This window comes from Lissotriton helveticus, chromosome 12 (genome assembly GCF_964261635.1).
Source record: "Lissotriton helveticus chromosome 12, aLisHel1.1, whole genome shotgun sequence".
Taxonomy (NCBI): Eukaryota; Metazoa; Chordata; class Amphibia; order Caudata; family Salamandridae; genus Lissotriton; species Lissotriton helveticus.
Genome location: NC_136073.1, coordinates 297,627,774 through 297,654,412, shown reverse-complemented (window position 1 = coordinate 297,654,412; position 26,639 = coordinate 297,627,774).

The window sequence follows — 26,639 nt, the reverse complement described above, 5'->3', positions numbered from 1 at the left end:
GATAACACTGAAGTGTTCCCTATGGTCTGTGCTTCGCTAAATGGGACAAAGCGCTGGGGAACGTCAGTTTCAGACGAGGAAAAACCTTTATGTATCCACGTGTCTGCCGGCAGAGGAAGCGGAACCTTCTTGGTGTGGGTGGCATGCACCCAGTGTTTCCGTCCCTCCAGTCGAACCGCCGTCCTCGTTGCTAGTAGCACCTGGAAGGGTCCCACAAATCTCGGCTCAAGATGGCGTTTTCGTCCGAAATTTCTAGTGAGGACCCAGTCCCCTGGTTGGAGCCGATGACCAGGACCCTCTGTTTGTGACGGCAGAGCCTCAAAGACCTGTTGATGAATCAAACTCAATTTAGCAGTCAGATCATATAGATAGTCGATTAACATTGGATATTCAAGTCTGTTCAATTCTTTAGGCCTTGGAACCCCCCAAATGTTCGCAGGACGGCCGAACAGAATCTCATATGGGCTGAGCCCTACTCGAGAGTGTACAGTAGCCCTGGTCGATAAGAGAGCTAGAGGCAGAGCGTCGGGCCATGATAAACCAGTTGTTGCCTGAATTTTAGCAAGTTTTAGTTTCAGGGTGCCATTGTATCCTTCCACCAAACCCGCTGACTGAGGATGATTAGCACTATGGAATTTCTGTACTATACCCAAACCACGACACACACTCTTCATCACACTTCCCACAAACTCACTTCCGTTGTCCGACCATACAATCCGAGGCATGCCGTATCTGGGGAAATACTCTTTGAGCAGAATTTTTGCTGTGGATAGGGCAGTATTATCCTTAAGGGGGTAAGCCTCAATCCATCTGGAGAACGCACATACTACAACCAAAACATACTTCAAATTGTTGCATCGATCCATATGGATGAAGTCCAATTGGATAACTTCGAAAGGACATGTAGGAGGGGCAAAATGACCAGGTGGAGTGGGGGTGCCCTTGCCGGGATTATGCATCAAACATACCATGCAATTCTTAACCACTCTCTCTGCACATTTAGTAATCCCATCATTCTTCCATACAGGAGACAACAACTTGCATATGCCCTTCGAGCTAATATGTGCTGTGCCATGGGCCATTGTAACAACAGCAAGCACGTATGCATCCGGTAACATCCATCTCTGTTTCTCTGACAAATCGACCCAACATCCATCCTCATCTAATTTGCCCGTGCTTTCTTTCCACTTAGTATTTTCCATTTCAGTGGCCTCATTCTGTATTTCCTTCACACTTTCAACCGTGTCCTCACACATGCTAGTCTCTGCTGGCCATCTTACTGAATTCGCAACGTACATTCGATTTGTCAGATCTCTAGCTGTCTCTTTAGCAGTTTCGTCTGCAAACGCATTACCATGACCAATATCATCTGTCACCTTTCGATGCGCACTACATTTAATTATGGCCACCTGCTTAGGCAACGTGAGTGCATCTAAAAGGTCATTCACAAGCTGTCCATGCTGAATCTTCGTACCATGCGACGTAAAAAAATCCTCTTTCTTTCCACAACCGCCCAAAACTATGCGCCACACCAAAAGCATACTGGCTGTCGGTAAACACATTCACCCGTTTTCCTCTGGACAACACACACGCTCTCGTCAAGGCGATCAGCTCAGCAGCCTGAGCCGAATTCTGACCCAATCTTGCGGTTTCTACAACCGTACTCAATGTCACTACAGCATACGCGGTCGTCACATCACCATTCGGCAACTTAAAACAGGAACCATCCACATACAAAGTACCATCGGGATCTACCAATGGAGTATCTTTTAGGTCAATACGACCCTTTGTTTCCATTTCAGTTCTTAGATAACAGTCATGCGGTACTACATCACTTGACTCCGTGTTGATCGGCAATAATGTTGCTGGATTCAACACATTACACCGTTTTATCCGTATGTGACTAGCCAGTAACGTCAGCTCATACCCAGACAACCTTGCGCTCGTCAAATGTTGAGTTTTCGTTCGGTTCAAGAGAGTGTCAACTGCATGCGGAACCATCACCGTAAGCATATTATCCATGACCAGACCTGCGGACTGTCGAATGGACGCCGCGGCTGCCGCTGTTGCTCTTAAACAACTCGGCAAAGCTCTAGCTACTGGGTCTAAGGTCGAAGAAAAATATGCGCATGGGCGCTGTTTGTCACCAAATTATTGCGACAGAACACTCAACGCACAACCATCCCTCTCACGAACGTACAGTGTAAACGGCTTACTGTAATCAGGAGTACCTAACACAGGAGCCGAACACAACGCATCACGTAATTCAGAGAAACTTTTCTGACACTCTTCAGTCCATGGCAAAGGAGTCGGAACATCCTTGCACGTGAGAGCTAACAATGGTTTCGCCAATAGTGAAAAAATTGGGATCCATTGTCTGCAGTATGACGTAATACCTAGAAAGGCAAGTACATCTCTCTGAGTTTTGCTGCAATTCTCTCTGGGGTCAACCTTCTCCCTTCTTTTGACAATAAGTGACCTAAGTATGTTACTTCTTGGCAACAATATTGCAGCTTCGAAGGTGACACCTTGTGATGTAAGTCATGTAGATAGCGCAATAGTGATACTGTAGCCGTTTTGCAAATAGCCTCCGTATCAGCTGCCACTAATAGGTCGTCAACGTATTGAATCAAAGCCGCACCCGTTGGTAACACAAATGCATCCAGTTGACTTTTAAGTGCCTGGCTATAGATCGACGGACTTTCACAATAGCCTTGTGGTGCGCGTTTTAGTCTGAAACTGCGACCACCTAATGAAAATCCGAATAGGTCTCTGCTTTCCTCAGCGATCGGGATACTAAAGAAAGCATTCTTTAGGTCGATCACCGTGAACCAGGAGGCAGAAGCTGGAATCAGGGTCAGAAAAGTGGTGATATCAGGGACCACGGGAAATTGTGGAATCACGATTTTATTCACCTCTCTCAAATCGATTATGAAACGGTACACAGGAGGTTTAGATGGATCAGTGCGTTTTAAAATTGGTAGTACAGGACTATTACACACATTTCCTCGAGTTTCTTCAACGACATCCTTTTTGATCAGGTCGTGTACAATCGCTAATAGCGCCCGTTCTCCCTCAATGGAGATACGATACTGAGGTATACGTGGCAGTCGCACATTTGGTTTCAGCTTGATCATATAGGGTGGGATGTCCAAGAGACCCACGTCATTGGGACCTGTGGCCCATAGAGACGCAGGAAGGGAGCTCAATTCCGGTGGGGGTTTATCGATCGACAAGTACATAGGAGAGATTACTCTTCGACCTAATGTAAGCTCCACTCCTTCAGGGGAGCAGTACAATGTCGCATATAACCGTTTTAACAAATCCAAGCCCAAAAGATTCTCACCACAACCAGTAGATAGAATCAATGGATCCTCCAACTCACGAGGACCAATAGTGAGGGGCAAAGGGCTGGAGACAGGATTTCTAACCGGGGCGCCAGAGAATCCAACGGAAACATTTGTTAAGCCAGACAAAGGTGCGCCAGGGAGTTTCGAATGCATGATGGAACTTTTCGTTGCACCAGTGTCTAACAGAAAAGGCTCAACTACGCCAGATGTAGCAACTGCGACGTAAGGCCCACTCTGATCAACCGGAACTGATACTACTCCCTCTCTTTGTCGGTGGCTGTCCTAGTAATGATCGTTTGCAACAGTCTCATGTTCAACGTAGTAATCGTCCACATGATATTGTGTAGATCTAACTGACCCCGCATTTCGCTGGTCAAAACAATTATTCGTATCTGATGAATTCTGAGGGCGATCATTCTGATTGTGAATGGTACCGCGGCCTCTACCTCGAGATGCCTGCTGAGGACCACCACGGCTTCCTCGTGATGACACACCATTCAGACGGTCACGCAAAGCGGGACAGTCGTATTTTATATGTCCCTCTCTTCTACAATATGCACATTGGTTATACCCAAGCATGGATCTAAAGTCAGAGGAGTCAGGACGTGACTGTATTCTGGAGGATTGTGATTGTGGTCTATATTGCTGTTGTAAATCAGTGTGATTTGAACGCGGAGGATACGCTTGCTGCAACAAAACCTTCGTTTTCAGCTCCTTCGTTTTCTTATCTACACGATCACTTTCTTCTTTTTCCCTCTTCTCATAATATTGAGCCGTCGCTAATATCTGTGCCGTGGTTGAAACAGCCCATGCACTTTCTGAATTTTTCAATTTGTTGCATAGTTCTGGCAACAAATTCAACACGAATTTGTCAACAAACAACCGTTGGCCTCCCTCAGTGCCCATATCCTGACCACTATGATCGACAAATGCCTCTTTGAATCTAGTAAAGAAATCGGAGACACTCTCGTTCTTCTTCTGCCTACAAGCTGCTAATTTATCCCAGTTTACCCTCATCGCCGGCATAAGCGTTTTCATGAACGTAATTATTCTCTGGGGCAGATCCGAAATTACCTGCTCTGGCTTAGCCCCACCAACTTGTCGGCCATCAGCCGCTATTATTGCAGCCCAATCACCGCCTAACTCATTCGCATGATTTTCCTGACAAATTTTCGCCCAAACGGGCTGTGGTACAACATTACCGAACAGCATGTCGATGTCGGCAAGGTTCATAATAGTAGCATCTACTAATTGAGACAACTCCTTGTAGTAACCCGCCGGATTCTTGCGTGGATCAGGTAAGGACTGTTTGACTTGTAAGACTTCTGATCGCTTCCATGGGAGGTGTATCCAAACTCTTTGGAAATGCGGAGGGATCGGAGGGGCAGCACCAGGATCACCTGGCATCCATACTGGCGGAACCTCCCTCATAGGATACTGACCAGGAGCCGTTTTCCAAGTATCTAAGTCGTCATCATTAAATGACACGCTAGAAGGCACTGTGGGTCTAAACGATAACAATCGCTCTAAGGCACGTCGTACATCGCCACCTACAATCATACCGCTCGAAAATTGACTCTGAAGTTCAATTATATCGGGCGGTACGTTATCTAAATTGTCATTATACCATTGTTCCCTCAAAAGGTTACACATTTCTTCGAACACGAATCTCTGTGTCGGCTCATTAAACTGAGAAAACGTCTCGAAAACCATGCGTGGGGGGAAGTTGGCAGGATGTCTTATCCACCTACGTGCCATTGTCATTAGCGTCTCTTTCTCCCTTCCACTAGGGATCTGACTCCGTCTTTGAGGAGTTTCAGAAGTATCGGATGGAAATAACTGACCAGAAAGTGGTGAATAAAGGGTAGCAACAGTGTTAGGGATACGATTACGAACAGAAGGAGAAAGAAGAGCAGGAGCCACAACGTTTGAAGTGAAGGCAGACACAGCAGAAGCAGGCAAGGTAGTCGGGTGGCAGGGACAAGAGGCAGAGAGGGTACAGGCAAAGGAGCAGTAGGAATAGAGACAGGTGGTGCGACAAACGTGGGACCAACAACGGGCTGACCCGCAGCCGCCGGAACAACAGGAGGGACAACCGGAGGAACAACAGGCGGAACTATAGGAGGAACTACAGGGGCCGTAGCACCCTGTGCATAAGGGGGTGGCGATTTCAGCAAATACGCTAACAGGGGATCCTCCTTCGAATCCTCTTCTTTCTTATCCTGACTAGTTGGTAGAACCGGATAACATTTGTCTATCCTCATATGATGTAGTCTAGTGGAAACTTCTATTTCTTTTTCTTCTTTATCTTGCTGACATTGTTGTACAACTTGCATTATCGGAACGAAACCTTCTCTTCGATCCCTTTTAAGCTGTTTGATTTCTTTCTGCTTGGCCTCTTTACGCCACAACCGAAAAGAATCAAACATAGCTGGTCTAGCTTTCTTTTTGAATAATTTAGCTTCAAGATTATCTAAAATCGTAAGTTCAAAACTTCCATGCGGTGGCCAACTAAGGACACCATCTTTTTTCGTGTAACGGACCCAATATTTATTATAAATAATAGGACCCACACCATGTCGACTATAGAGCTCATATATCGGAGTTCCAACTGGAGGTATCGGACACGAGTCCTCCAACCGGGAATCCTTGTTGCAACATTTAAAGAAACCAAGAAATCCACTATGGCTAGGCATCGTGCACACTAACCTAGTATCAAACTTCAAGGGTTACCGAAGCACTAATTCTTCGTGGAACACAAAACCCTCGGTTTTTGGCAATTGCAATTGTCAAATAAAAACTAAGGACCAACAACTAAGAACCACAAATGCAATGGAACCATGCATACAACAAAGCTTAAAAAGGCTCGACAACAACTAAGGACTGGGAGCGACCCACAAATACTTAACTGAAAATAAAATGGCGTCACCCGGAAGGCCCGTCTATCGTCTCGCTTGTACGAAAGGTCTACGCCAGGCGTCGAAAACAGGTCGACAGTCAGGGCATCAGTCCGCCGCAGCCGTCAGGAGGCGGGAATCTTCGCGGGAAAAATCTTCGGACCACTTATTTCGACAACAGGATCGATGAAGCGGGGTGCACCTTTTCCTCGGAGATTTCACACGAAGTTCCTCACAATCGTCAGGCTTTGGACCGGTACCGCCGATGTCGCCCCACGTTGGGCGCCAACTGAAGGACTGGACTATTTAAGGCCCAGCGGTGCCAGGGAACAACACCTAAAACCTTCGTGGGATACCTGTTCTGGCGCACTAAAGACAGAGACACGGGAGACTTCCTTCGGCAACAAAGATCAGCGTTTATTACTGCAGGGATGCAAAAGTCATGGGAAGTACAACAGAGTGTAGGTTCCAAGAGTCTGCTTCAAATTGTATTTGTGGTTCGCTCTCTTTTATACAAGATCTTGTCATTGCACAATATGTAAGCAAAAGGTTACAGCTCAGTTCCCACACTAAAATTCAAAAGGATTGCTTTCATGTATTCAGAACCCCGGAACATAATTACATTAACATCACCAGTTCCAACTGTAAAAGCACATCTTCCCATCATTAGGTACATTCCACTTGAGTTGTAAATGAGCAAGAGTAAAGAGACAAGAACAGCTGCTAGGAAGTCAGGCACACCTAAAGAAAAGAGTGTGGGGGTAATATTGGAAACATGATCATAGGATCAAAGAGCTTGATCCCAGCACGTGCATGGCTGAAACAATAGGCCGGTACGGCAAGATTACCCTCAAGCTGAGCCATTTGCCTCTGCAGTGTCATTCCTCCGGTCATAAAGACGCATGAAAGGAATATGCGTCTTCCGTATGGCTTGGGAACTAACAGGTCACGATGCGGACAGTTGCCTGTTCACTGACTACGTGAGGGCAAGAAACAAAATGGATGCCGTATCCGAAATGGAACCCAAGGGTTCAGATGTAGAAACACGTAAATGAGGCGAACCATGCCAGGTAGTGTAGTGAAAACGCGTACATTTACCGAACTCGCCATTTACGGTTCATAGATACCAAACTCGTCCATATTCGGCAATGCCCAAAACACCGTAACGATTTTCACGGAACCTCACCCACCTCCCAGCCTCCTGGCTTTGTGCCCCCCTGGCTGCTTGGAGTGGGCCTATTCTTCTTCCAAAATAGACCCTGCTTAAGAGTTGAAAGAGGTTAGAACCTGGGTCCATGTTGTGGAGGGGGACCCTGTGCTTGGGAAGGACCTCTCCAACTCATTTAATCTGTTGGACTTGTGGCCTCTCTGTGGAGGGGGCATGAGAGGGTGCTGCCTTAGATCCAGGATCAACCAGTACATGGTTCTGCTGATGGATTCCAGGATGGACACAGAAAACTTGGCAGCCCAGGCACCTCCCCTGGCTCAGCAGGGGACGACGGACCTGGGGTGATCCTCAAGGCCATACAGGATTCAAGGGAGGTGGTGGAGGCTAAGGTGGATGGCCTTCGTGTGGTCCTTTCTCTGCTGGGTCAGGACCTGCAGAATGTGGTAGACAGGACGACGGAGGTAGAGACGCGAATGTTCACAGCGGAGGACAACATTGCTACTCTCAAGAAAATGATGTCTAAGATGACCGCCTTTTTGTCAGTACTCACAGACCGAGCAGAGGATGTGGAGAACAGGTTGCGGGGCAATAACCTTTGACTTGTCGGCCTCCATGAAACCCTGGGGCAGCAGGGCCTTGCTGGGGCCCTGGAGGACTGGTTTAAATCATGGGACTCTGAGGACAAACTGTCTGCTCTCTTTGTCATCGAGAGGGCACACTGCTCTTTGTCACCAAAGACCCCCCTGGAGCTCCTACTAGCCCGTGATTCTGAAGATCCTTAATTACGAGGATCGGGATGCAATCCTGCAGGAGGCCTGCTCTCAGCTGAACTTGCTGTCTTCCATTTCTAGAGTCCCAATCTTCCCTGATTATACCTGAGCAGTGCAGCAACAAATCAGATCATTTGCAGAAGTGAAGCAGAAGCTCCGTTCTCTCAACTTATGACACATGCTCCTCTTTCCGGCATGTCTTAAAGTCACCTTTCAATCTAATACTTTATCTTTGATACTCCTGACTAGGCTTGGGAGTGGGTAATAGAGAGGAGGCTGCCGCTGTTGCAAGGATTTGCGAAATCACAGAACTATGTTTGGAACCATTGAACCTTGGTAGGCAGAGACTGAGTTATTCTACCACCTTAGAACCAATGAGCTCAGGACTGATTAGCTATAGTGTCTCACTTGTCCTCCTACTCACTCACAGAGGAACAATTGATTGGGCAGCCCAGAACACAACACTCCCAAACCTCTCTGGAATTGCAGTGACAGAACACACATTTTTGCTCTCACACTTGTCCATGATAAGATCTGACAGAGACAAGAGAAAAGTTAAAATATTTATTTTAACTATCATGCTCTAGGATGCAGTTTATGAACCACAATAAGTAAGACAATGCCTAACACAAATATGGCCACCATAGTCAGTAATCCATAAACCATAAAAAGAGCTGTCATTGTATAAGAAAGGGCAAGCTAACCCTCTGACCCATCAACAGAACCAAAGTGATTATATGTTGAAAGATCTCTGGGTGTTTGCTGCAGACCCTCCAACTCATTTAATCAGTTTGTCCTCAGGGTCCCATGATTTAAACTTAGCATGATCAGATGAAGGTTCTACATCTCAGGTGTAATTGTGATCTTGTCTGTGTGATGCATGCCTGTGCATACCTATATCACATCAGTATGTGTTCCCAAACAACAGCTCCATTTGTGTATTTTGTGTATCTGCTTGAGCCTGATCAAAACAGAATAGCAAGGGCCATGTTGTTCGACATTGTCTATGGTGTTCAGACTAAAGTCCGGGGAAGGACAGAAGGCAAAATCAATAGTGGGTTCTGTGTGAAAGTACAGTGTGGCACAAACGCAAACATGCTTCTGCATATAACATGTGCAAAGCACAGTAAAGACTGCAGTGTGCTCATGCTAACATAGGGAAAATGACAGTGGTCTGTACAGGACACATGACACTGCAACGGTTATCCCCTGGCCAGGCCCAGTCTGATCACCCAGTGGAGTGGACTCTGGTGAAATCGGGTCGTTGTTGGGGGGCAGCCACTCTTGCACTTGGAGGTCCCAGGTGGGGTGAGATACAGCCAGAGATGACCAGGCTTGACCCGGAAAGAAGTTGTCTCACCCCACACTTCCCAACACTGGTTAGCAGCTTATCAGACACTCCAATGATTTTCTGATCTTTTGGTGTTGCCCGGGGGCCTCCCCCCAGTCCTCCCCTCCACCTTGACTGAACAGAACGGTACTCCCCGTTTCTTAAGTCTACCTGCTGTTAGACGATAACTGAATATATCAGAGCATTAAGGTGGATGTTACTGTGACTCTCATCCTGAGGTCGCGGTGGGCCAGCTCCTGGTGGCCCCCACTGCTGCCTCTTGGGAGCTTTCCAATGATGGCTATTCCTATCTATATTGCCTGTGTTGGCAGGGACTACATCCTTTCCAAAGGGAGCCTTATAGCTAAAAATGCTCCCCCTGAGTTTGTATGTTGAATGTTGAGGCTAGTTTTTTCAAGGGTGAAAGATGCTTCCTAGGGGTGAAGTGTGGGGTGGGGCGTGTTACAAAATGTTTTTACTGTGTTTGTCTCTTTCAGGTTGTCTTCACATACGCAGTCACCACAATTCTTACACTGGCACAGCCTCACATAGTATGTCCCTGGGTGGCCCACATAGATTTTACAGTGGGTCCTGGCTCATGACTGCCATGACCCCCCAAACTTACAGTACTCTCCTTGAACGTTAACTGCCTCCTCGACCGGATCAGGCGTTCAGAGGTACTGTGGTAAGTCTGGCGCCATAGACCTGCAATTGTTTTCTTGCAAGGACTCATTTGCTGGGTAAAAGCTGCACCTTTTTGGGCTGATTTGGCTATGACAGGGTCTATCATTCTGGTTTCACCTGGGGCTCCAGGGGGGGATGCTATTCTACTGCACAAGTCTTTCCCACTGGCAGTCTCTAGGCATCACACAGATTCACAGGGGTGTTACATAGGCATTGAAGGTTACATGGAGGCAAGACACTATAACTTTGAATCTTGTATCCTGCTATATCCCCTGGCCCATGCTGCAGTCACCCTCCAGACACTCAGATCCTATCTCTTGGCTCTCCCTGGCAGGGTCATGGTGGTCGGCGGCTACTTCAATGCAGTCCCAGACCCTGATATAGATGCTTTCACAGCCCCATATCCAGGTAGATGTGCCCAGTCTACCTGCCTTTCTTCCCGGGCTTACTCTGTCATCTAATGTGGCGCATGGCATTCCTGGCACCCTAACCAGCGAGCTTAGATCCCTTGCTCAGCAGCCCATGCAGCGGATGCCCATATAGACTTGCTATGGTTGCCAGTGGCAGACCTGCTCCCGATCCAATCGGTTCACATCCTTCAACTGGGCATCTCTGACCTTGCCCTGCTTATGATGTCCGGGTGATTTTATGCCAGGTACTTACTAAACGCCGAGTGCACTACCTCTGTCATTGAAGATCTAGAATCTTTTTAATTCAATGTGGGCTCAGTCTACCTAGCAGTGACGCTGTGGGCATCCAGGAAGCCCTTCTCAAGAGGCTTTATCAAAGGGTACATCTGGCCCATTGAGGAACACAGCCTGTTGTGTGTGATGGACCTGGAGGGTCAAATATTGCACCTGGAAACTGCCTTGCATTGCCCGGATGCCGAGGACACCTGCCGACTCTTGGATGTAGCACATAGAGAACTGCATTGAATCTCTCCTGAGGAGGCTAAACAGTGTTGGATGGCCTCCATACAAAATGTTTATGCATCAAGAGATACGTCAGGCAAGGTCCTTTACTGGTTTGCGACTCGAGGGGGTCACAGAGAGGGTGGTCCCAGCAATAAGGGAATCTTCGGGACACCTTCAGAAGGAGCTGCTGGCCATTGCGCAGGTCTTCTCTTCTTTTTACCAGGAGCGGTACTCGCACCGCTTTCCCACCTGCAGAGGTAGCATTCCCCCTTCTGAATGACTTTCTATTGTTGTCTGTGCTAGGTGACATCGCTAAAGAATTGGATCAAGACCTCCTTCTCAAGAAGGTTCACGCCGCTGTGTTGGCACTCCAGTCTGGGATAATGGCCGGTCCAGATGGATGCCCTATTAAATACTATAAACGCTTTTGTAAGATCCTCTGTCCCCACCTTCTGACTTTCTATAATACCGCTATACAACAGGGGTCCTTTCCATCCAAACTGGACTAAGCCACTAGTCTGGTCTTGCCCAAAGAGGGCATCCCCAGAGACCAATGTTTGGCCTACAACCCGATTTCTCTCATTAACATGGATATCAAGATTTACGCCAAAATCTTGGTGAACCAGGCTGGTGTGGGCTCTGCCGCATTTGGTCCATCTAGGCCAGTGCAGGTTCATGCCAGGCCATTGTACATGCCATTGTATTTGCAGGGGCCCTTTAGCTTTGGCCCTGGCGCAGGACATTGGGGGTCCACTGACACTTCTTCTAGTGGACTTTACTAAAACATTCAACACCGTCTCATGGGACTTTCTGGAGGGGGTCTTGCTGTGGGCAGGCCTGGGGACAGTGTTTGGCTGTATACTGTGTCTCCTCTATAACACCCTGACTGCCCAGGTTAGGGTAAAAGGAATCCGATTCCTTCCATTTCCTATTGCATGTGGGATGTGCCAGTGCTCTCCTCTCTCATCGCCACTCTTCGCACTGGCGATTGAGTCCTTGGTGTGACTCTTTCACTGCAATTGCTCCATTTTGAGGCTGGCGGTAGCATAACAGCTAAGAAGACCGCATCATACTCTACACAGATGACATCCTGTTATTTCTAAAGGACCCAGTGCTGTCCGGTCCCAGATTCCTGACTCTCCTCTAATTGTATGATGATGCCTCAAACCTTCAAGTCAACTAGGGTAAATCCCATTTGGCGGAGGTGAAGGAGGATGCTCAGGGCCGGAGCTGGTGCCCCAACATCCCTGTTCAATGGAATTCATTCAAATACCTGAGAATTCATGTGTCCCACCTTCCAAACCTGGCCTTGGCCCTTAACCTTTGAGGACCATCTCAAACACTCAACCGCGACTTGGGTTGCTAGGTGACTCGTCCCTTGAATCCTAAGAGGTACACTGCCTTTTAAAAATGATATGCCTGTTGCACTACTGGTACTTCCTCGGCAACTACCCCTATCCCATATCCCGAACATGGTTTAGTTCCTTGACGGGCAGAGTTGCTAGCTTTATCTGGGTGGGTAGTAGACACAGAGTGGCTTTTCAAACACTGAGCAAATACCCTTTCGATGGTGGTCTAGGCCTCTCTGGCTTGTATATGTATTACCTCGCAGCCCAGATGGTGCAAAACAATGAATGGTTCACAGGTGGATGGGATGACCCAGTATACCACCTACAGATCTATTCACTGGGACTGGAAAGCTTGCTTGACCTCCTGTATGGGGCGCAGTTGCCAGTCACACTTCCCTCCTGTACCTATGTATCCTTCTCTTATTGAAGGACGGCTCTGAGACTCATCTGGTGGGAACGACAGCCTACGGGAATAACCCCACTGTGACGGGAAACGTGGCTATCGCAGCTCTTGGCCCTGAGGGCTTCATTTTATGGGATCAGATTGAGATCTCCGATTATGGGACATGTATAAAGGAGGTTGCCTTGCATCATTCAAAGATCTGCAGACCGAATATTCTTTATTCTGGATAGGAGAACTGAATAAGGATGACTGGAAGGAGCTGTGCATGCCACACCAAGAACTGGCAATCTCAGTGCTCTTATTTATGATGATTGTAAATATCTTCATGCAACATATCTTACCCTGCAGCGTTTACAGCACCTTACACCTGAGATCCATGGCCACCTGTTAGATGTGCCCTTCCAGCCGCAGATTTCTCCCATGTGGTATGGGACTGCCCGGTATTGTGGGCGTACTGGGAGGGAGGGGGCCAAGAACTGTCATCTGTATTGTGTCACATCCTAGAGCTTACCCTCCTAATGTGCTGCTGGATTTGGTGGGGCAGTTTCAAGAGAAAAGCGGGCTCACCTGGGCTGGCCTGTCTGATCACCAAACAGGATGTGGCCCGAGTCTGGCAAAAATGGGGACTATTGGGTTTCGGTGAAGGGGGGTGGATTGGTGTGCGCACAGAGAGAAGCCAGTTTACATATCCTGGGGCTGCCCGCAGAAACATAGCCACATTTGAGGGCCGTGGTGCGAATACCATGGTATATCATTATGAATCTGTATTATTTTACCAAGCTAGTTGACCATTGTGAATGTAATGTATACCTGTGCCGTGAACTGTTCTGCCACAAAGCTTCAATAAATTTGCATATTAAAAAAATGCATTGGTTAGATTTGTTTAATGACTATCATTTACGCCTGTTACTCAGTGAACTAAACTTGAGATAAGTTGCCCCTCTTTAGCTATTAGGCCATTTTTACTGAAATCTTTAAACATAGGCAAAGGTTTGTTGGGTTGCTTATCCCCTTCACCATTAGACTAAATTTTATTGGGATAGTTCCCTGGAGTAGGAGAACATTAATTAAAAGAGTACATCAAATGCTGAAAGCACAACCACCTCTGGCTCGAATTCCAGAATTACTTGGGTAAGTTCTCCTGTTTAGCAAAACTTCAACCGCAGCTATTCAGAGCGTATTAATGCTTTGTCTTAGAAAGTTACTAGAATAGGGTGATGTTTGATCCATATGACACTATAGCCATCATTGTAAATCAATCCGGTTGTATATTAGATAATTTAATGTATTTATTGTCAAAGACACTCATTTTCTAGAGTTAGTTACTGCAATTCCATATTAAACCAACTATCCTAAATATCACATGATTGGTAGCACTGATGAATGCCGTAAAGCAGGTTAAATCAATTGGAAAAATCAATGGTAATATTATAGACATTGTTCTCCTTTTCTCTGTGTTCTCTTTTTCACCATGATTACCAGATAAAACTGTAAGTGAATGAGTGAAAAGTGTTTTTTCCATCATTGACATAAGATTTTCCTAATTTGTAGCATAAACAAGCACCAATTTTAACACTAAATTGACTGCAGTTATTGTCACCGATTCTCGGACTAGATACAGCAATTCCTTATGAAGACATTTGATACTGACCCAAAGTTTACATTTAGATGGAGAATGTTAAAAAGTTGCAAAGAGATGTCCCATGGAAGGCTAAACCAGTGTCAACAAATATCAATCAGCCCTATATTATTTAATGCCTACATGAGGCCGTTGATAGATATCATCAAGGCACATTACATTAGTCTGGTAAATTATGCCGATGATACTCAGCTTATTCTGTCCCTGGAAGAGGATTATGCTGGTTCTTCGGAAAATTTCCACGCTTGTATGCAGGAAATGGCAAACTGGCTGAGAGTTAACTTCCTGCAATTTAATAACAATAAAACCGAGATTGTGCACTGTGGGGTAGGTCGAGTGCCGTCAGCACTTCCAACCAACTTTTGGCCTATCCCCACGGATGTTCCTCTGGTACCCATTGAGAAGGTACGTAACTTGGGTGTCAGCTTCAATGATAAGCTGAACCTAGAATCTCAAGTTAACAAGCTGGTGGGGAGTAGTTTCTCTCTTATCAGAGGACTTTGGAAGGTGCTGCCGATGTTACCAACTCAGCCAGACCTTTAGTGGTAAGGAGCGTCATCATGAGCTGTCTGGATTACTGCAACGCTTTGCTACTGGAGTCCCCGAGATATTTGATCAAGAGCCTCTTGAAAAATCAGGCAGCCGTAGCAAAGCTTGCATTAATGAGACCATGATGGTCATCTACTTCTCAGGCCCTGGAAGAGCTGCATTGGCTCCCAGTGGCTCGAAGGATACAGTTTAAGTCACTCTGTATCGTGTTTAAGGCATTACACGGACTTGGGCCCAAACCGCTGCAGAGTAGGTTTGGATGGTATGCTCCTACACGTAGCCTGCGTTCTTCATCAGCCAACCTAGTAAACTTACTGAGGATAAAAAGATCAAAACTGGGGGGAAGAGCGTTTGGCTTCGCAGCTGCTCGCCTTTGGAATGGTCTTCCCACTGAACTGAGACAGATACAGGACTTGATGCTGTTGCACAAACAACTAAAATCTTGGCTCTTTCCTAGAGTATAAATATCTATATTAAAGTCTGACTTTCTCTGCAGCACACTCTACAGCAAGGTATGTGTATCTCAGCGCCAGGATGCCCGTAGGGTTACAGTGCGCTTTATAAGTGTCCATACAATACAATACAATATCAATTCTATTCTGGATTCAGCTTTTATCATGTGTGAAAATGTGCATCCGGTCAAGAAATAAAATGATGTTAATAAACTGCAGAGTGACTACTCTTTTCCTGTGAACGTTTGAGATCAGAAAAGATGCAAAATAAACATTTTCAAACAGCCTAGAGACCAAGGGGTAAAATCATGGACAACTGCTATTTTAAAACATTTCTCTGATCTTGCAATACGAAGTATGTACAAAATCTCAGAGATTTCTGAGGTAATTGTACACTCTTTTAAGACTTATTATCACAATATTTGATTTTAAGTACCCAATGTTTTAGGTGTTGCTGAAGCATGATACCAGAAAAGGTTCACAAATTGTCTTTGATGGGGCTACTATAGACAAAGAGCAAGAAATTGAAGACCTGGCTCTTTGAGTAAGCCCTCATTGGCTCGCCACACACCATCCATGATGTGCCTGGAAACTCTCACCGATGACAAACATTGAATGAAAACATAAATAACATAACCTAACATAAACTAACATGACATGATATGACATAACAACATAACAACATAAAATACAAAAATAACGTATAGCCTGGGAGTCTTAGAAAGGATACAAAACCCTATGTAATTGGAAATGGAGTTGTGAACACCCCTACAACAAATCTAGGATACCTGACTTTCCATAATTGAATACCTAGCATGATTTTGAATAAGCACAGACGGATTTTTATGGTTAAGGTGCTAGGGTCTGCTGGTAAAGAAACTATTATAGCTGTCTCAGATCTGCTTTATAATTCCCATTGCCTCGTTTTACCACATATGTAACAAAAGTTTATAGCATTTGCTCGTATTGTAAATAAAGTACATAAAAATTAAAATGTTGTGACTATGTGTATCTGATGTGTAAGAAGCTGGTCACCTGCTTTCCTTTTCTCAGGTAGCCACCATCAAGAAATCAGCCGAGCTAAGGGCTCTACTTGGAACATGTCGATGCAGGAACTCTCTTCAGTTGTTTTCTTTTCCATTAAATCATGATTATCTCTTTTGGGTGGTGAACAAGTCGATCAGTGTATTGATATTTACATTCATGTAAAAAAATCTGGCCTAATAAAGAGTTCAAAACCATCAATCTGGACATGTTTCCTAATTCCAAGTCTTTCTCTCTGGTTAAGTTCCAAGCAAAATTAACGATATAATCGTCCTTGTTTATTTGTCTTCTGCTTAGTACTGAGTGGATGGAAAAATAATAATATTGTGATCCAAAAATATCATGTCAAGAATTTCAGGCCCTCACAATTAACGTGGCCAGGAATTCCAAAGGTAAAGATATAATTTTAGTGCTGTTTTCAATACTGTTGTAAACAATATTGATGTAGCACATATTGTTGCATGTAATATTCTTTGTAAGTATTAAATAGCATGTAATGTAATGTGTTTGATTGTATGCGTTTTTTGTGTGTTTTTGGTGAGACTTTTTTTTATTTATGAAATTGTTGACATTTTAATTTTTTGTTGCAATGTTGTGAGCATTTTTCTTAGTAGTGGGACATTGTTCTTTTTAGGGGACAAGCGTGAGGACATTATTAGGAAAAAGTATATTTAAAATATAAATTGTAAGGTAATAATTTTAGATGTGCAAATTAATAATTTAGATTTTTAAAAGTATGTTATCAATAATATATTAATATATTTAGGTTTGATGATAAATAGGATATATATTAATGGTATTCATCTGAAAAAATAATGTTATAACATTAAAATATAGTTTTTTTGAATAAGTGGAATATTTAGAAATGTTTTTATGATAAAAATAAAAACAGATCAATATCAAATTGTATATTTTTGTAATGCTTTATAAACTTATTTTAGTTTTAGTTTATTTTTTTAAATATACCATTTATATAAATATTGCTTGCATTTATGATTGTTAATCGTGTTATGATTTTTCTATTGCTTAAAGTTTCTAAATAGTAGCATTTTCAACAACTAAAATATTTTGTAATAGTAATTCAAATTGTAATGTTATAATTAAAAATATAAATATGTATTAAAATGTTTGACGTTTAGATGTCTATTTTTAGATGATATTTTAGTAAAATGTACATTGCAAGAAATGTGAGAATATGAAGTATTAAATAGTATTTGTAATATTTTTGTTTTGTAATATGTAAATGTTTTATTTTGAAATGGATATTTTAAATTTCAACACTTAGGAGCTGGTTATGATGGCGGTCAGACGACCACCATCATTGCAGGAATGGGACCGGCTGACAGGTAGTTGGAGGTCCCGCCCACCAAATTACGATCTGACCATCGTAAAGGTGGTCACAAACATGCCTCTTCGCATTGAGGCTTCTGCTGTGGCCTGGAAAAGGGCCTCAGCACAAGCCCCAATGCCAAAAGGCATGTTTGTAAACATCCCTGCACCATCTGGCCGGTACCATGAGGATGTTTAGGGGGGCACCGGCACGTTATTGGTCCCACCGACATCGTAATCAGCCGCTTAGTGTCCAACACCTTCCATCAGTATGGTTAGATTGAAGTGGGAATAGTAAATGTCAAACCTTTAGTGTACAAAGCCTCCCTCAAATTTGGGTGATTTTATAATTTGTCAAATACGTATGTGTACTTACTTTCTTATATCTTTATGCCAGCTTGTGATAGTTCGTATTTCCTGGCAGGTTATTTGTTGAGAGAATCCAGCAGAGTTTCCTCGTCTTGCAGCATTAGTCATTTTTGAAGTATTTAGTTGTTAAAATTAGTGTGCTACTCATATTGTTAATTTCATTGTTTGTTAAATTTCATTGGTTGAAGTTATTTATAATTTATTTTATTGGTTGGTTTCGTATAGTTTGAATTTTTTTATCAGTTGAGTCCTCCTACTATGGTAAACACCAAAATATGAGCGTGCTGGAAAGTGAAGTTTACCAGGATGCCAGCTTATTTTGAAATGAATCTTTGCATGCTGTGCTCATTTTTACAAGAATAAACTTTTTATTGCATTACTTACCTACACGCTGAAAAATCCAGATTGAAAAAGACATGTAAATGTTGAAATGCATCTCCGGTTATAGAGCTAATGAATTTATTAAATGTTCCCAGCCCCACCCTCCCTTGAGTGACAGGACTCTTTTGTTGAGTGAGAAGGAGATTTCTTCATATATAAATATAAATATATACATATATATATATGAGGCAACCTCCGTCTCCTCGCGCACTCGTTCTTCCACGACTACGCCTGCGAACACAGACACGGACCAGACTTTCTTGGATGCTGTTAATCTTTATTCAGCTGTCGCCATAACGTTTCGGCACAAAGCCTTGATCACATGACAGCGCAACAACATTCACAGTGATTATTTAAAGTGCACAGTGCTGCTTCATGATTGGACAATCCTTTTTCATGAAAATAGGAGAAAGACTTACCGGCATTTCATCAGCCGTAATTAAAACATGATATAATTATACATACTCACTTTCATAGTCGTATATATACATGCTAAAATTAATTATTATATTTACATTTATGTGCAAATAACAGGTTATATCCCTATATTGTGTAGGTATAAAGACAATTTCAAAGAATAATGGGTTAAATCCCTTAAGTATTCCATGTTATGATACTCAATCAGTCTACTACCTCCTACTATCATGAAACAAAATATATAAATGTGCTTTAAAGTGCATTACCGTGCTATCTAAAATATGTAAACAATGATCTAACAGAGTAGGCCTGAGCCCAGACCCTTTATTCATGTTGTTATACGTCTGCTAATAGCAGCCCCTTTCTCTGCATATTATTTTCATTGTATTTATGTATCTCACAGATATCCCTTATGTATACGCAATGTTTTATTATAAACATATTATCTATACAATGAACATAGATACCTAAGGTCATTTGTGGATTATTATTGCCTGATTTCCTCCGTTTAATACTTTAATTTTTTATTTACGTTTTTTGTGACTATTTGTTTTTCTGATGTTAGGGTATATGACACCTAATGATATTATATTGTGACAATGGACTGGGGGGCAAAGCTTTTTCATGTGGTAGATCTATCCAACTTAATATCAATGCATGGATTTGGGTTTATATATTATTACACATAAAACGATTATATATTGTGTGTTTCTACTTTTGATTACTTTTAGAAGAATCTGAATTGTGTCATTTATTTACGGAAGAAGGAATTGTGTCCGTCCTAAAGACCAATAAATAACTAAATAAATAAATAGATAGATTTCCCAATAAATATTTACATATTTGGTTGTATTAAATTAATATATATATACACAATATGTACATTCAAATCCTTCCTCCTTTACCCCAATTCCATACTTATGTTACTTCTGATGCAATCTTCCTTAGTGCAAGCATGTGTATAAATCTTCAGTAAGGTTCAACCCCCCTGGCTGCTTGCTATTTAATTTCAAAATATAGTTGGTCTCCAATCTACGTAACTTGGCCTCCCTGTTGCCTCCCCTTCTGCTTGCCGTGATGGCATCCACCACATAGTACGTAAATTCCTTGTTGTTACTTTGGTGGTGTGTTTTAAAGTGGCGAGCCACCGAATAGGTATTGTCCTGCGATGTGATTGCCCTGAGATGTTGCAATATTATTTTGTGTACGGGGAGCTTTGTGCTCCCCACATATCTAAGTTGGCATGGGCATTCCAGGATGTAAATCGCGTATTCCGTTTTACACGTCAATACTTTAGTGATCCGATGTTCTCGATCACTAAAACCATCCTTGTATACCCGTTTATTGATACCATGGACACATGCTTTGCAGGTTTTACACCTGAAAAATCCCTGGTTATTTTTAAACCAAGATGTGGTGTCCAATATCTCAGGGCATGTAACGACCACTCTCTCCTTCATATTGGGAGCTTTGCTGAATGTGATTGACGCTCTTTTGGGTATAACCTGGCCAATAATGGGGCCTTTACTTACAATTGGCCAATTTCTATCAATGATTTTACCAATCTCCCTGTGTTGAGTACAATACCCCATGATTATTCGGAAAGGTTCAATTTTCATTGCCGCATTGCTGTCTTTCATATTTACCTCAATTTGTGTCTCAGCCGAGACATCATGTTGACCTAGCAGCTCTGATCTGTCCAAAGCCATGGATTTCTGTATTGCTTGTTTGATGGTGTTCATGTGGTACCCCCTTTCCAAAAATCTACTAGTGCTGGCTTCCTGAGCTCTCTTTAACTCTCATTAAGTGGGCTGGGTGAGTGCTTCTCGCGTGCAGTATGGTATTACCCGCCGTGCTTTTTCGGAATAGTCTGCTTTCCAATTTGTTGTCATGCACATAGATTTCAATGTCTAAAAAGGTGACTTGTTCCTGGCTCATCCTAACTGTGAAGTTGATATTAAATGCATTATCATTAATTGCTTCAATGAATTTTTCAGCTATTTCACGTCCACCCCTCCACACAACAAACAAATCGTCAATATAGCGGTAATACGCAATAACATTTTCTTTCATATCCTGTTCAAAGTTGGTTTTGAGGACCAGTTCCTCCCAAGCTCCCATGTGTAAGCATGCAAAGCTAGGGGAGAAACTGGCCCCCATCGCCACTCCCTGTCGCTGCCTGTACAGAAGATTATTGAACATAAATACATTATGTTCCAAGCAATACGTCAACATTGTAATCAACATGGTATTATGTTCTTTGTAAACATCAGACCTTCTTTCCAAATAATATCTGACAGCATTGACCCCATCCTGGTGGTGGATTCTCGTATAAAGGGCACTAACATCAAGGGCCAGCATCCAATCCCCTGGTTGCCACCCGATGTTTTTTAGCTTGCACAGAAAATCTCCTGAATCTTAAATATATGAGTCAAGGGATTGTACATTAGTACATATATATATTGAAGCTCCCGGTCCCACTTGATCAGTCGGGGCACTCGCGGGTGGGTGCAGTCTGCGGTAGTAGGCTCCCGCAATTACATACAGCTCAAGTTCCTTACCAATCCATTAGGAAACAGCACTCGTAGACATACTAATGCTCGCACTTGTGTTTATTTTCCACAGAGTCAACAGACGCGTTTCGGCTTCAAGCCTTCGTCAGTGTCAGTTACACTGACACGCTATATAAATCCAAACATACATACATATACTGCGCCGGCCAGCCATAGATTTTAAATGCTGTCATGTGTAAAACAGCAAAAGCGGACTTTCAACATCAATGCATATAGGCACGTCATCTTTGAATGAACAGATCTCCCCAGTTACAACAGCGTAATGTTATTTACATCATACTCGTTGTGTGCGTGTATGCAATTCTGTGGAACTCAAGTATATTGCCGTGTATTGGCATGTCACCCCAGATATGGACTTAAAACGGGGCTTTGTTTGGGATTGGGAGTGTCGAGTGTCCAACGGATTTAGTTTTGAACAAGTGACGATTGAAACCGTATATGTATATATATATATATATATATATATATATATATATATATATATGAAACCAACAATCCTGTTCCGACACTGGAAGTCGGAGTTCCTTCAGGTGCGGACCTCACACAAACCTCTGTATTACGATACAGCCAATCCAAAAGAAAGTTCAAATCCTCAAGAGTGTAGAAGAAAAATGATTTATTTTTCAAGAAAATAAGGGACAAATGTCCAAAATATATGCACCACATGGTGAAATCAAACCAATAGGATGATAATGGGGTTTAAAGATGAACATTTGGGATAATTGTACAGCTCCCAATATACCCAATGTTTGAGCAGAGAGGAATTGTGTAAATAGATATATTTTAGAAAATCTACAATTTAAAAAAATATATATTTATCCCTCTTTTGTTGTATTTATATATTAAAATATTTATTTATTTATTTCTATATCTATTGCAAATCAGTATTTATATATTTAAACGTCATTTGAGATGTCATCAGTGATGTCACTGACCATGTCATGAATGCGTAATATGTGACATCATCAGCAGTGGATTGCGGGTGCGCGAAATATAGTTAGTCCAACTAACTATATAGGAGCAATTTCAATGGTTTTGTATGAGTGAAATGTCCAGCTAACTATAACACCCCTAAAACTTATAGTTTATTGAGTGAATTGCAAAGGTTTTTTAAATGCTAATTCCTAACTATATAAGGCCTGAAACCTATGGTTTTTTCATTGAATATATATATTGAGAGGTTATGTTTGAAATAATTAGCTCTTGTGGTGGTGCTGATCTCAGAGCAACATCAGCGATTTGGCAGCACCCCAGCATACCTCAATTATTTTCCTTGATATATGTACATATCTTGAGACTCCAATACTGAATGTTAAAATATTCGCTGACGCATGTGCAAACTTTGAGAGCTGAGTCTCATTTAGATTACTAGGGCTGGATGTCCCTCGACCAGAAAGGCATGATCTAAATTAAAGAAAGCCATTAGTGAGCGTGTAAGGCGGCTTTAATGTGATTAACATTGTTTTACTAAATATTTTAGGCCATGCAGTTTTGTGTATTTAAAGACACTTAAATGCTTTCCTTACAGGTGAGGCCTCGAATTACATTCCAGTCCGGTTTGTACATGTACTTTTAAGATGCATGATGGGACCTTGAAACACCATGCACAAATTGCCTTCACCTCATGAATAACCCCCAGTAGGATTGCCTGCGAATTATATATATATTTATAGACAAACTCATGATAAATTTTAATTAAATTTTTATTTAAATACTGGGTGTTAAAGTGGTCTTTTAATGTTTTGAAGTGAAGTTGTCCCCTGCAGTGATCATACATGCCTTTTGATTTGCTGCTAAAAATAAGTGATTTTTTTGTGTCAATTGACTTTGATGTTTACATAGAGTACCTATTTGGCACAGGGGTGAATGTTACATATTTTGTTGAGGTAATATACTTTTATTAAATTTAAATATATGTGTAACCATGATAAATGATTAGTTAGTTATTTTGGTGATGATATTGTAATCAATATTGTGTTATATCAATATTTTTGATATATTATACATTTATTTATAGGTAACATCATATTTGTTCCTGATATTTTTGTTTATGATAACCGTAAAAATCAATATTTCTAACACCAATATTTGTGTTCTTGATATTTGAGGTTTTTATAGAAAAGCATATAGAGTCGATATTTTTGTTATCGATATTTAATTTCCGATGTCTTTGTGTTTCGCTATTTTATGGATTGATATTATGTCAGTGATCCCTCTCATTTCTCAACAGCTCGACATTTAAGCTTTATATTATCTCAGTAATCATTTTTTTTTATTTCAGAACTCAAATGATGCATTTGTTATCTTGGTAGGTGAAGTGCTCCAGGTTTTCACATTTTGTTCCTAAAACTTGATGGGAAAAGGTTACCAGATGAAAGTAAAGAGTGATTACAGATTTGATTCTGCGCTTGAAGTTGGCTTCCTCCAAATACTGTCACTGTCTTTCTGCCCGTATCTATCCCATGACTTCGTGACTGACCTGCGCCCCTAGCCTTTCAAACTGACCCAGCTTCTCTGGCTTCAGTAATGTCCATTTGATGTTCCACAAAACTAGCAAATATTAATATGGACTTTGAGGACATAGAATGATTTGCATCCTCAGAATTGTTTTATATTTGTGGTTCAATGGCTGGCAGAGTTGTCCACTGAATGTGTGAATGACAGGGTAATGTTTATCAATTAAGTATTCACATTTGGCCTCCACCCTGAAAGGGTTTCCAGTAAATTTTTGTCAGCACTGTGACCAGCCATCCCAAAAAGATTTAATTTGACTTAGAGAGGAAGTTGATGCAATACAACAGGCCTTGTCTAGACATTTCTGGAATGTGTGGTAGTGCAATGCTTCATGGATTCTGCTCGGATGCTGGGTGGGCTACTAAAGGATCCTCCACCTGGGCTCTCTATTCACAGCTACTGCTGCTAATCAATAGCAGGCAGTAGCGCTCTAGCACAAAACATCATTAACTGCACTCACAGTGCTCTCATTGAAAAGAAGAGAGAGCCCTACCTCAGTCCCAAGGAATGCCCAACTCTAAGGGGGTCCGCCCGCCATAAGGGCGGGGGTCCCGTGGGGGGTATTAGGATGCGCCCACCACTGTGGTGGGCGCATCCTGTATTTTTAGCATTGTGGCGGGCGGTGCTCTCAGCACCGCCCGCCACAATGCTAAAAATGCAGGTATGCATTTGCATAAACAAAGCAGCAGGCACCGCTCTGTGTCACCCGCTTTGTTTATGCAAATGCAGGGGGTGCCACAGGTACACCCCATGTGCACCCCCACCTCTCCTTCACTCTGGGGGCCCGCAGTGAGCCCTCAAAGTGAAGACCGCATGAAGTCCACCAGCCAGCCTGGTGGGGGCAATCCGCCCGCCATCCTAATGGGGCCCTTAGTTCTCAATAAGGGTAATCCTACCATCCATCACGCTTTCTATGCTTATGCTGTGATCAGCGGGAATAATATGCAGGTGTTATTGAGAATTTAAGGATTATCCACCAACCTGGAATTTTGTGGGGATTCTAAAATGTTCCCTTTCTGTTTTCCCAAGTAAAAAGAACGTACCCTAGGGAAAAAGTAGGTATTATATAGGTGGTAAATAGCTTAAACATCAGCATGATATCAGAATATTTGTGGGATGACGTGATTTCACATGGAAAAACTCTCACACAGATCAAAATGGGAGACAATGATACAAAAGTATGTTTTTTGTTTATATAAACTTATGAAACATCCGCTGTCATAGGATTAGCGATATTGAGGAAATACCTGAAAATATATGTTTTTATCTTTTCAGACATATTCCTGGGTTGGGTTCTTTTTCAAACCTGAAAATGTATTAAATATTTCAAAATCATAGGCATAAGCCTGTGACTCGTGGATTTACTATTTTTTTTTTTTTTATGAATCAGGGGATCTGTTCATTCATTTTTTCTTTCCTGGAGTGAACAAGCAGTTGACTTCCATAAAATATAAGCAAGAGTGCAGGAGACTTATCACAGGATCACTGATTAGATATTATCAAAGGCATCACATTTTCAAGCCTCTTTTTCAATCCCTTTGAGGTTACATCAGTAGTGATCATAATTAAAACAAATAGTGATCTATTTTCTTTTTCTAGTGTATTATTTGTGTACTTAATCATAACAGGCTTACAGTGTAGCACGCATAACAATAATTACTTGGCCATTAATTTCCTTTAAAACCTTTGATATGTGTTCCTTTTTCTCAATAAAAACGGTATGCAGTCTATTTTTCCTATGATAAGCCCAGATTATGATAGTGGGCTGTTGGACCGCCACCCGCTATCATGGCAGTCAAGAGACTGCCCAACAAGCAGCCGGCGGTTCGAATGCCAAACTGGGATGTGAACACTGTGCTGGTGTTTGGAAAATAGTTTTTTACCATGGTGGCTTGGGTTGCGGCCCAGGGAAAGGGCCACAGCACAAGCCGCATTGTAAAAGAGCACTGTGTGCACATCCATGCATCGTGTGGCATGCACCTTGAGGTGCATGACACATAGTACATGAATGGGCTTGGGGGTACTACATGTGGCAGGGGAGGGACGGGGGCCCTGTTAAAAGGCTGTCAGAAAGGGAACATAATAATCCCGATGACGGTACCTGCCTCGGCACCGCTGCCATTCAAGGGATACGATTCTGACTGCCACCTGACGGGATTATAGATCATTTCGGAAGAGGAAGTCTCCAGCCCGATGGGTTTGGTCTGACCACCTGTATCATAATGCAGTTGTCAGACCAAAGGGCGGTCTGTCAGTGGGACCACCACTGAAGGCCTATCAGCGGCAGTCCCACCGACATCAAAATGTGCCTCATAATCTTTAAATGAAATGATATTTTTATTTGTAACATGCACTAATACCCGAGGGTGTCTAGGTGCAGCGGATATGCAGAGTAGGCTAACCAGAAGTGGTACGGCTGGATTAGTGAGTTCGGGCTAACTATTGAACAGCCAGGTTTTTAAAAGCTTGCGGAATGCCAGAAGATTGCTTTCCTTCTTCAGTGCCAG